This window comes from Strix uralensis, chromosome 2 (assembly GCF_047716275.1).
Source record: "Strix uralensis isolate ZFMK-TIS-50842 chromosome 2, bStrUra1, whole genome shotgun sequence".
NCBI lineage: Eukaryota > Metazoa > Chordata > Aves > Strigiformes > Strigidae > Strix > Strix uralensis.
This window is the reverse complement of record NC_133973.1, coordinates 55,660,522-55,672,670: the sequence shown is the minus strand read 5'-3', so window position 1 is coordinate 55,672,670 and position 12,149 is coordinate 55,660,522. Positions and strand designations below refer to the sequence as shown.

General features: G+C 42.2%; 1 protein-coding gene across 1 annotated transcript in view; it reads right to left on the bottom strand.

The window, feature by feature from the left end:
- MID1 (midline 1) overlaps nt 1-5,860 on the bottom strand; it is a 359,385-nt gene extending 353,525 nt beyond the window's left edge. Inside the window, exon 1 of the mRNA XM_074858821.1 lies at nt 5,728-5,860. The gene's annotated coding sequence lies outside the window, so the exon portion shown is untranslated. The remainder of the gene's footprint in view (nt 1-5,727) is intronic.
- Between the last annotated feature and the right edge of the window lie 6,289 nt (nt 5,861-12,149).

Here is a 12,149-nt window from a genome sequence, read left to right as displayed (position 1 = left end):
AGCTCCCCACCCCCACTGCTGGGGAAACTTAACCCTATCCTGGCTAAACCAGGACAGCTACCTCAAGAGAAGCGTGGCCAGCAGGTCAAGGGAAGTGATTCTGCCCCTCTACTCTGCTCTGGTGAGACCCCACCTGGAGTACTGTGTCCAGCTCTGGGGCCCCCAACATAAGAAGGGCATAGACCTGTTGGAGCAGGTCCAGAGGAGGCCACAAAGATGATCAGGGGGCTGGAACACCTCCCTTATGAAGACAGGCTGAGAGAATTGGGCTTGTTCAGCCTGGAGAAGAGAAGGCTTTGGGAAGACCTTATAGCAGCCTTCCAGTACTTAAGGGGGGCCTACAGAAAAGCTGGAGAGGGACTTTTTATCAGGAAGTGTAGTGACAGGATGAGGGATGAAATTTTTAAACTGAAAGAGGGTAGATTTAGATTAGATATAAGGAAGAAATTCTTTACCATGAGGGTGGTGAGGCACTGGAACAGGTTGCCCAGAGAAGTGTTCAAGGCCAGGTTGGATGGGGCTCTGAACAACCTGATCTAGCGGAAGGTGTCCCTGCCCATGGTAGGCGGTTGGAACTAGATGATCTTTAAGGTCCCTTCCAACTCAAACCACTCTATGATTCTACGATAATTAGAAACACAGGAAGCATCTTATCTTCATAAAGGTGGGTGGATGTCAGGCTCTGGAGAGCTGGCATCAGCTATCCTTCTGCTTTCCTTGTGCTAAGCTTTGGCTTTGGTGGCAGCAGATGCCTTTGCTCTTCTCCCACCACTAGTTTGCACCACTAGCCCAGGTTCTTTGAGGAACACGAGAATTCCGCCTGCATTTGCCAGGACAGCAAGAGGAAGGTGAGCAGCACCACTGCCTTTGAACAAGCTGCTGCAAGGATTTGGCTCCAGTCCGTGTTGCATTGTTGGGTCATCTTCAACTTCTGATGGGAGAATTTAAGTATTGTTGCCCTATATGAAAAAAAACCCAGCAAAACAGAAAATAGACATAGAGGGTAGGATTTAGCTAAAGTTACCTACATATGTAGATGTTCCCATGTGAGCTGGGTGCTTCAGGTCCCACCATGCTCAAATCACCTAATCTAAAAGCGGGGAGCTGTAACTGATCTCCTGAACTCTCTAATCTCTGTTGAGCACATTTTGCCCACATGGAGACAGCTACATTTAGACCTCTAAATCTAAGTGTCCTAATTTACAAACTGAATATACCTAAATTTTGTCTTTGTGAAGGAGAGACTATGAAAACCAAGACACAGTGCTGCTGTTTATTGAGATGGGCTTTCCCTTCTCACTTGTACCTCTGAGCATGCAGAGAGACTGAAGTTTTGGGGGTCATGCCAGTGCTTATATCCAGTGATTACAGCATACAGCACTCATATCCATTCTCCTCTCTGAAAACTGATCCCATCATATTAAAAATTGGGGAGTCACAGCTGGCTGTTTCTCTCCCCTGTTTAACAACTTTGAGCAGTCCAAATAAGACACACTTTATTCCAAAATCTTGCTGTTTAAGTTTGTCCCCTAATGGGAAATAGCTCCAGTGCCCATCAAGTAGGCTCCCTTTCTTCCCAACCATTGTTTGTGAGGAGTGGGGCTGAGAAGGTAATGATTTCAGAGCACACACAGCTCCATTTTCCCCCAGGGACATGGGCAGGAAATGATCCCAATTAATTTGGCCTTAGGAATGCTGTCATCTGTACTGTGGGACCATCATCAGCTGATGGTTCCTTCGCCCACTGCTCTAGGTGGCTGGTAAGAATTACTTTGATAAATGAAGATAAACAGAGGGGGGGGGGGGGCGGGGGGGGGAAAAAAAGAAGTAGTTAAGCTTCAATCTGATACACCCTGAGCCTCCCAGAGCCTGGCAAGGAAGTGGGATAGCAGCTGAGTAGCTGGGTATGCACAGCGTTGATTAGCTTTGCTTTTCTTACCATTGATGGCATCAACTTTCAATTTCATTTTAAACCACTTCCAGAAGAACTCATAAGAAAAAAAATAATTTATGTTACAGTGTCAGAGGAAACTGGAATAGATAATGTCCAAGGGGGGGAAAAAAATTTAATCAAATCTGCACCTTAGTTGAGCAGACAGTAACTCACCGACTGACAGCTGCTAAGCGTGCTGTATATTTGGGCACAAAAGATGTGTTTGTGAAATCCCAACTGATTTCAAAAGTAACAGAATCAGGTCTCTCAGAAAACAACCTATCAAATATACTCTCACTAAAACCCACAGGCATAAGCATAACTGTATTTATTTCACAGTGGTTATTGGTATAAAACTGCAGTATCACCAGGCAGCAAAGCAATGTTTGGCTCACTCTCCATTGAAGAAAACTGAGAAATGCTGTACATGTAAGATCTGTAGTATCTGATGCCTGCCAGTTCTCTCCATGCTTCTAAAAGATCATTTTCAACTGAGACCTGGCAATCTTCTGTACATGTAAACAGTCCCAAATTATACGCAGTGCAAAATGTGCCAGGATCAGAAAACAAAGGATTACTGAGAATGTATTTTTCCTACAAAATAGATTTTTGAAGGGTTTCCCTTAAACAGAAACTGGAAGTGCAGCTATAAAATACTGAGTCCAATCTCATCTCTAATAAGAAGCCATTGGTCCTGCACCGTCACAGTAGCATCAATTAAAATTCTCTTTATTAGAGATTATCATCACAGGAGGCACGACAAGGGACAAATGACACTCTTTGACCTCTGGACATCCCACATGCACCAGAATATGAAGCAAAGTGAGAAAATAAAACCTTTTACAGGAGATGTAAAATAACATAAAGGTGGATTCCTTTGGAGAGGAAACAAGCACCTCAGGCCAACCGACTTGAGCAGGCAGCTGAAGGGAAGAAGGGAAAGCAAGCCACGGTACTGCAGAACAGGCAGGAGTCCCGACAGACAAGCCAAGTGCCTGGAGGATGTGTAGGGTATCAGGACTGCCTAGGTTTGTCTTCTACACTGAATGTCATGCGATATGATTAACAGAATGACTTGCAGCAAAAACAAGATGGTATTTGCTAACGGAACCACTGCGTGCTGTTAGAATAACAGATTAGTCAGCGAAATACAACAATGTCACTTATTCCCTGATTCATTCACTCTGCCTGAGAGCATGGAGATGTGAGAGGAAGGAGAGCAAGACTTCCAATTTGCAAAGCAGAATATAAGCAAGGGATGGAGTACTGTGGTGTCCTACTGTAGTACTCTAGTGGTCTACTATAATATTTACTGAGACTGCGGACACAAAGGCCTACACTTACATTCTGAAATCCAAAACAAACTCAACAGATAAACCTGAGGAAAAGCAAAATCAAAAGTAAACTTAACATAAATAATTTACAAATAAGAAACGTCAAGGAAAAAAACCCAAACTCTTCTCCAGAAATAGCTTCCTGACATACTTCAGCCCTAACTCCTTTTATTCTTTATATGAAGAACAAGAAAGCAGCAGACTGAAAAATGGTGAAAGAAAGAAGCAAATCCAGATACCATTTTGCAGCGGCACTTGTCTGGAGCAGGCATTTATACTGAAGCTAAAGGGTATAAAGAACTTCCAGATCAGAAAAATAGCTTCTTCTGCACAGGTGTAAGAAGCTACAGATGCTGCAAACCAATTGCAAGGGCAATTCTGACTGAAGATGTTCACATGTAATTGGAGAAAGACCTCTAATCATCCGCAAAGCAAAGCTATGGAGCAGCCTTTCAAAAACAGTAGTGGGACTAGAACTCAAGTCTGTAAAGACAAATTTCGCAGGTGTAGCTGATATGGCTGTCTAGCTTAGCAGTGTGCTGGACCAGGTGATTCAGGAGGTCTTTTCCAATCCATATCTGTATTTCTCTACATAATGAACACAATGAAAGATGGCAACAGCAACACACAAAGGCCACGCATCACCACCTCCCAGATATTTTCTGCTGAGGTGACCTACTCACTTGCATGTAGTGAATAAATTAGATCCAGAAGGAAAGAAGATAAGGTAATTCCTGCAAACCAGCAGCAAGAGGTTGGTAGAGAGCTGAAATATCAAAATTTTGATCAAAAATAGCTACATGGTTAGCAATGTTTAATTTTCATCCATGATCCAAGTTTTCCAGAACACCAAAATTCATTAAACCCCAAAGTCAAAATTTGTCTTCAGAAGTGCTTACCAAGCCACAAATACAGTCCCATTAGCAGTAAGTTCTGGGTACCCAGCATTGTAACATTGAGCCAGAAGTCTGAGTCTGAATTTTGATGTTAAGCTTGGTCCTTCAAATCTCAGCACTGTGTAAGAAAGGCACTCTAATGCTTGTACCAGTCCAACCACCTCTAGATCCTACCCTCAAGCACATTCCTCCCTCTAACAAATTGGGGGTGGGGGTGGTAATATTTGGATTAAACTGATCCACCTGGAAGTAATCCAGTTCTAATCAACACTATTAAAAGAAAACCCCACTTTCCCCTCCACTGCCAAAAGTAAGCCTTAGTCTCACAGATCATCCAGCTCTAATGAACTCAGATACATTTTATGTAGCTATTCATGTATAGTCAGACAAAATGGAAAAAACAACTGCTGTCTTCCAACATATTAAAAAGATTCAAAACAGTTCAATCCCAATCATCACATTTGAAAATATGTTCACCACACTTGCAAAAATTTAGGACCACCTTTTATTTAATTATTTCCAGGAAATACTGGAAGATTTCTATTAAAAGTTAAATCCCAGGACCACTGTTAGCAGAATGTACAATGTATGAGATCTTGGTTTAATGCAGCTTTCAGGAGTTAGATTTTCACCATGCTTCAAGATGTAGTTTGAAACAAATGTCTGGTTATTAGTTGAACCCACTACTATAAAAGTGAGCAATACTGTAGCGACAGAACATGTGAACAGCTGAAAGAAATACAGAATCATGAATCCTAAGCAAATAAAAACCTTTCATAAAGGAAACATTCCAAAATATATTTCCAAACAATGGTTGACTGCAACCAAGTAATTCACACCCCATTGTGAAAAAAACATTAATAATTTCTAGCAGACACTAGGGCTCAGAAGCAAACAATGTTATTCCCTTCTCCCTTCCTCCACTTCCAGGCTGGTTTACCAAAAATGTGATTAAAAGTTACATATATTAAGTCAAAGAACCAAACTCACTTGCAGCTCTAAGGGGAGAGTATCTTTGTAAAGGTATTTCTTCCTCGAGTGCTATTTCTAGCAGAACACTCTTAAAAAAAAAATCAATCCACAGGCTTCAAAGCCAGATTAACACTTCAAAAAAATCGCTTTCTATCAAAAGTATTTTTGGCATGAGCTTTGGCTATTGTTTTCTTCACTCCTTCTTCCAAAGGCTGGTATGCTGTAACAGAGAGGCTACAAACTCAGTCCTCACATAGGTGACAGGGGCTGTACACACTAGTTTTGCAGTTACTTGAACTTGCAAGGAGCTCAAGGAACTAAGTGGGGACAATGTTCACATATGCTATGTGTTAAAATAGCTACCACTTTTACTTAAAATGACTTTGCATTTCAATGCAATTAATATCTTCCTGTTGAAACTATAGAGCAAATTTTAGCCTTAGTCAGCCAATGAATCCTCTAAGTTGTTTAAGCTACTCTAATAAAACTTGGAATGTTAAAAGTCAAGGGTTTTGCTAAAAGTGGTGAGTGACTATTTCCAGTGCTCTCTTAGACAGGTAGGTATGAGGAACAGCAACTAAATGTAAAGTACCTTAGGGCACAGGTCTGCAGAGGCGCCGAAGGCTTCCTTCTGGCTCTTCTGGTTTTCACAGGTGGGTCATCCTTCTCCCCAGGACCTCTCCATTGTTAGACTTCTCTCTGGTATTATGCCCAGCCAATGTCAAAGGGAGGCAGCTCGCTCGTGAGCAAACCTCAAGCAGGTCAGAAGTTTTTTAGGTCTGGTTAATCCCTAAAGTTTAATCAGTTTGAGAAATCTGTATTCCTATCTGGATTAAAGACCAGTCTGCTTATGAGGTCTAAAACCTCAGCAAAAACAGACTCTCTGGTGATTTTCAGCATTCTTAATATCAGAGAAGAATTAAAGTGCTAATGTTTTTTTCATTTTTAATCATTAACATTTTCTGATTGATGTTTTACCTTGTTATAAACCCTGAGGCTATTTTTATTTTGCCTAACCCATTCACCTGTGGCTGAGGTATGAACTTCAGCATTTCAGAGGTTTGATTGCCATGCAAAGATTGCGTGTATTTTTTATACCATTTACACTGTCATCATCAGTGTGCACATCCTACTGGAAAAAAACACACATGTTCTGAAGAATTTAGCTAATGTTGAATTTCTCTGTTCAAAGAACAAAAGAGTTTGTTGAAGCCTGATGAGACTGACGCAATTTTACAGAAAACTCAAGAATCTGTTACTGCCCAGTAATAAAAGCATAACAGAAATCCAATATACAAGCATTTTAGCAACAAAGTTACATGTAAATGGTTTTGTATTACAAGACACTCTAAAATGCCATTCTAAAACTTTTCCTTCTAAAACTTTCTCTGAAACTTTTTGCCCAAATTAAAACTTAAAGATATGAGAGTTTTTAAAGGTAGAAATTTGAACATTTTTACTGTTGCAAATGATCTGTAGCATGCCAAGTTTCAGCTGGATTATTTAAGGTTTCTGTATGACCATGTTTCCTGTCTTCTTCCCTCCCTTTTGCATTCTATAACCAAAAATAATTCAGTTTTAATGCAGCCCATCCTTTGATAGAATCTGTATGGAGCAGAGACTTTTCTATCTATCTATCTATCTATCTATCTATCTATCTATCTATCTATCTATCTATCTATCTATCTATCTATCTAATCTATTTCCATGGTACTTAAACCAGAAAAGACTCAATTGGACTCTGTAGTACAAGTATATACAGCAAGGATGTCACAGAGAGAGAGAGATGACCAATGTGTTACTTCTGTTGCATCACTCTAAGCATTACTCAAAGTCTGCAGTTAAGGTTGTTGTATAAAATTGGTGATTCTTGGAAACAATTGGCCCCAAGCGTTTGTTTTGGTTTCACTTAGAAGCTGGCAGTACAACAGCCAGGATGCTAAAAAAAGATGTCTCTTGCTTTTTTGTCTTGCTTGGAGAAAGGAAATGCTTACCTGTTAGAGTTTCTGATTAGTATAATATGGTTCCCTCCACTGTGAGGGGCAATAATGCCCCTCAAGACAGAGGGAATAGTCAGTCAAAGCCTGCATTAATATTTTCCCTGTAGATTTTTAGGATTTGTAACATTAGAGCAACACATTTTGGCTCTTATACAAGTCCTCTGAAAGTCACTACCACAAGACTTCCCTCTCTTTACCATGTTGAGCAGGAAAACTGGAAACAAGATTTTAGAGAAAAGCCATTCTGTCTCCTACCTTTGTGCATAATTCCCAGATGCTTCAGTGCAAGTTCAGCTTCCCTGCAGGAAGGAAGAAGCAGCAGTTTGTCTGTGAAGGCTTCAAAGTGGACCTTGTCCTTCATGCTCAGAGTCCCCTGTGATTTCTCCCAGGCTGGATAATTGAATGAACCCCAAAGACAATCTTATTTAAAAAATTATTATGGAAACCTGAACCAAAATTGCACATAGAGTTCTGTGTGGCTTAGGCCATACAGAAGTGTTTGGATGAACACAAAGCTTCATTTTCTGCTTTTGTTGCCAAACACACCTAACCATGCCAAGACCTGGCCCAGTATTCAGGTGTGCCAGAACAACCAAACAGACGTCTATACTCTGCCTGGACCCTCCTTGAGGAAGTAGAAATAAAAGCTTTAGAAACTCCAAGACATAGCAGGGCACAAATGGCATTACATACAAAATTTGTACACCACAGGGAAAAAAATAAAGGAAAAATATGTTTAATTACATATACTCTTTAAGACTCATTTGGGTTTTTTCTTACCACTTCTCTCCTCCTAAACCCTCAGCATTGAAATTGGGCTCACCCATATCACTTACAACCTCATTTCATGCCATCTAAAAGTTCAGCTTGATTGAGTGTTCAAGAATATTTTTCTGGGGGGAAGGAGTTAGCACAATCACTACTTACAAATGTTCTAGGGAAAAAAGAGAGAGAAGTTAAATGGATCTTAGGCCCACATTTAGTGAATAAAATAATGAAGTTCCCTCACACATGGATGCCAAAGGTAAGTTTGTCTTCTTCAGCTCTGTGTGTGTATATAGAAATATAAAACCACATAGGGTTACAAAGCGGAAGCTATGCTATGTTTGCTTAACAAATGAAATATAGATACTTAGATTAAAATTAAACAGTCAAGTCTTTGTTGTTGTAGTAGAGCCAAACCAGTGTAAAAATCCATAGAATAAATAATCTATATAATCCTCTGCATAAAGTAATTCAACAGAATAACTCATATCAACTCCAAGAATTTGCTTATGCCTGTCTGCATGACTAGGTCTCCATCTTTAATTTAAACTGCAAATAGAATATGCAGTTATCTTCTGTAGGGCTTTGCAATTGCTTTTCTCTAAATTGGTTGTAGAATTCAGCTGGTCCTTAATCTGGATGGGATGAGATATGCCATACAGAGAGCCCTGTTCACAATTTCAGTTCAGGTTCTCGTAATCAATTTCTTAATAGAATTTTGTTCAGGGTTCATTTAATTATCTCAGCACAGAGCCTAAAGTTTTCCTCGGCACCGTGCTTTACAGCAACACTCTTGTTCTTGCTGTGACATAGCATAATGTCATTTACTCCCTATGTATTTGTTGTTATTGGCATGCAGCCCAAATGACATAATGCTCAGCATCTTCTTAAAAAAAAGATGAAAGAAAAATGCAGAAATCTTTTCCAAGCCAAGTGTACAGCATGAAGGAGAGATACTCTGACTGCTTAGAAAATATTTAATTCAAAACTCTCAGAAGCATGAAGCGTTAGCAGTCAAAGAAAGGGGAAAAGCAGGAATAGGTAGGATCACGCATCCCTGAAATCTGAAATTTCACTGCTGGTTTCCGTGGGAACCAGAGGCACATCTTGAAAATCCTGATGGACACTCATTGTAATGGCTCCCTCAGCCTGAACAAGCTCCTGAGGGCTGCTACAGAAAGTCCTCAGGCAGAAACCAAGCCATGTTTATTTTTGTTTTCTTTTTTTACAGGTTTTGTCCAAGTATTTTGACCCCCAAATTGTATGGGTTAGAAAACAATCATACTGGAGATCAGACCCTTTAGCAGTTACACCAGGGTGCAAGCGTACTGACTTCGAAGGCTGTGTGCACAGTGTCTGCCAGCACAGGACTTTGTCCTGTCCCCTCACCCTGGTAAAGAACCACAAGGTTTGTGGTGGGAGGGCTTTGGGGTGTTCACTGGATACACAGCTGTATGCGATACCGGTAGCACACCTTCTCAACAGGCTATTGGTCGGTGTGCCTCCGGAGCACACGCTGCTGTGATCCCCCCCGCGTGGACCCCGGGGGCACCGGCTGAGGAGCCTCACCGAGCAGGACTGCAAATCCGCACCGATTTTTAGGGAAACTTGCGCAAAACCATGGGTCAGTCCCGCTCTGTCGGCTGCCAGATCTCCTCTCTTCCCTCCACTCAGGGCACCCCACGCTCATCTCGGCCCGACTCACCCCTCCACACACCCCCAAAACTTTTACCCCCACTTGAGCCGTTGCCACGCCACGTCCCGGACGCCAGCTGCCATCCACGGGCAGAGCCCGGCTTCGGGACATGCTCATCGGGTGCAGGGACGGAAGCTTATAGGGGGGAAAAAACAGACCAAAAAATGCCTAAACATACATCTGTGGTCTGTGCCAGGGGTGTGTGGGGAACTGGCTGACTGGCTGCACCCAAAGGGTGATGGTAAATAGCTCCTTTTCAAACTGACAACCTGTCACAAGTGGGGTCCTCCAGGGATCGTTATTGGGCCCAACACCATTTAATATTTTCATAAGTGATCTGGATGATGGGATCAAGTGTACCCTGATGAAGTTTGCTGATGATACCAAACTGACTGGGGAAGTGGACACTTGGGAAGGGAGACCCACCCTGCAGGAAGTCCTGGATAGGCTGTAAGAGTGGGCTAACAAGAACCTTATGAAGTTCAACAAGGACAAGTGTAAGGTCTTGCACCTGGGAAAACAAAATCCAGGAGTGCAGCACAGGCTGGGATCTGCCTGGCTGGGGAGCAGTTCGGTGGAAAGGGACCTGGGGATCCTGGTGGACAACAAGATCAACATGAGTGAACAGTGAACTGCTGCGACAAAGAAAGCCAACAGGATGCTGGGTTGCATCAACAAGGGCATCACCAGCAGAGAGAAAGAAGTCATTATCCCACTCTACTCAGCACTTGTCAGGCCACACCTGGAATACTGTGTGCAGTTTTGGTCCCTGCTATGCAAAAAAGATGTGGGCAGGCTGGAGATGGTCCAGAGAAGAACCACAAAGATGATCAAGGGACTGGGAAGCCTGTCATGTGAGGAAAGGCTGAGAGAATTGGGATTCAGCCTTGAGAAGGCTTAGGGGAGACCTTATCACCATGTTCCAGTGTTTAAAGGGTGTCTCCAAAGAAGATAGAGACTCCCTTTTTACAAGGAGACACATGGAAAAGACGACGGGTAGTGGGTACAAGTTACTCTTGGAGAGATTCCAATTGGGCACAAGAGGAAAATTTTTCACAGTGAGAACAATCAGCCACTGGAATAATGTCTTCAGGGAAGGGGTGGATTCCCCAACATTGGACACTTCTAAGATTCAGCTGGACAGGGTGCTGGGCCATCTTGTCTAGACCGTGCTTTTGCAAAGAGAGGTTGGACCAGGTGATCCTTGATGTCCCTTCCAAACTGGTATTCTATGATTCTATGATTTGAAAAATTCCTCTACCACTGAGTAGACCAGCAGTAGTAGTAGTACAGCAGTGAGATAACACACAAAAAGTCTGGGAGCGCTAACTCAAAATTTCTGATTAGAGTCATAGGAAAACAGGGACTTGCATCAGTGTTCCAACTGCTAAGTGTGATTTTATTTTATTTTTTTCTTGAAACTCATCCTTGGAGATTTCTCCATAGGAAAAAAATTATAACTGACAGAGCTGCTCAAACAGTTTGTTTCAACTAATCATTATTATCATTAATATTATTACACAAAGCAACACTTTTTTTCTTTTTCAAAAAACCTAAACTTAATGTGATTTTTGTCAGTTTAAAAGCTAGTGTACACCTGATCCTGCATAAGGGGAAAAACCATACAATACCTCATGAAATCAGTTCAGAGGTATAGAGTTTGTCTTCCATTGTGGACACCTTCCACTTCAGCAAAGCACACAGGTGGGTGGCCCTTGATTTTTTCTTTTTTATCTTTCCTTCTCCTACCATTATAATGCCCATAGCATCAGTTCTCAGAGAAGAAAGCTTTATGCAGTGATCAGGCACATCCCAGGGCACACATCTTTTCTCTGAGCACACTGGAAGATGAGCTCAGCTGTGTCCGCAGACCTAAGGTTTTTTTATGCAAGTATGAAAACTCTCAGATAAGGGGAGAAGATAGGAAGGCAGTAAGGCGGTGTTGGCAAAGAACAATCAGAGACCCAGTCCCACAAGGCTGAGGAGTGCATAGGAATAGCTCTGCATTTTCCTAGATCATCCCTGGCCATTGGCCCTCCTCTACACCCTCTTCAGACAACACTTTAAAAACGTTATCTCCAAATAGGCTAAAGCAAACACCGCATGTATTCCCTTTAAATGGGAGTCTCACCAACTGGTGTGTCAGTCCTACAGGGTCACAAAAGAGCTTCCAACAGCTGTGGGGTGCAGCAAGGCCTGAGGGGCTCTGATTCGCTTCCCGAGGAGACAGCCAGCCCTGGGACAGAGAGTGGTGAGAGGTCTGGGGCTGCAGGGAGGGACCCCTGGGGTTCAGGCTGGAGAGGGGGCATGCGGCAGAAGGATGGGGAGAGAGGAGAAGGCATGTTTTGTGCACATGCGGTAAAGGTATTAGTAACCCACAGTTATTGCGGGTATCGGAGAGATTAACTCTGGGGAACTGTGCTGAGTGAAAAATTCTGCCTGTTCTGCCAAAACCCTGATGACAGGAGAAAATGAGGGTAAATGAATAGATCCTTCACTAACTGTACACATTCCCAAAGTTCAAAGTGTTTTCCTAGTTCACTGAACAAATCC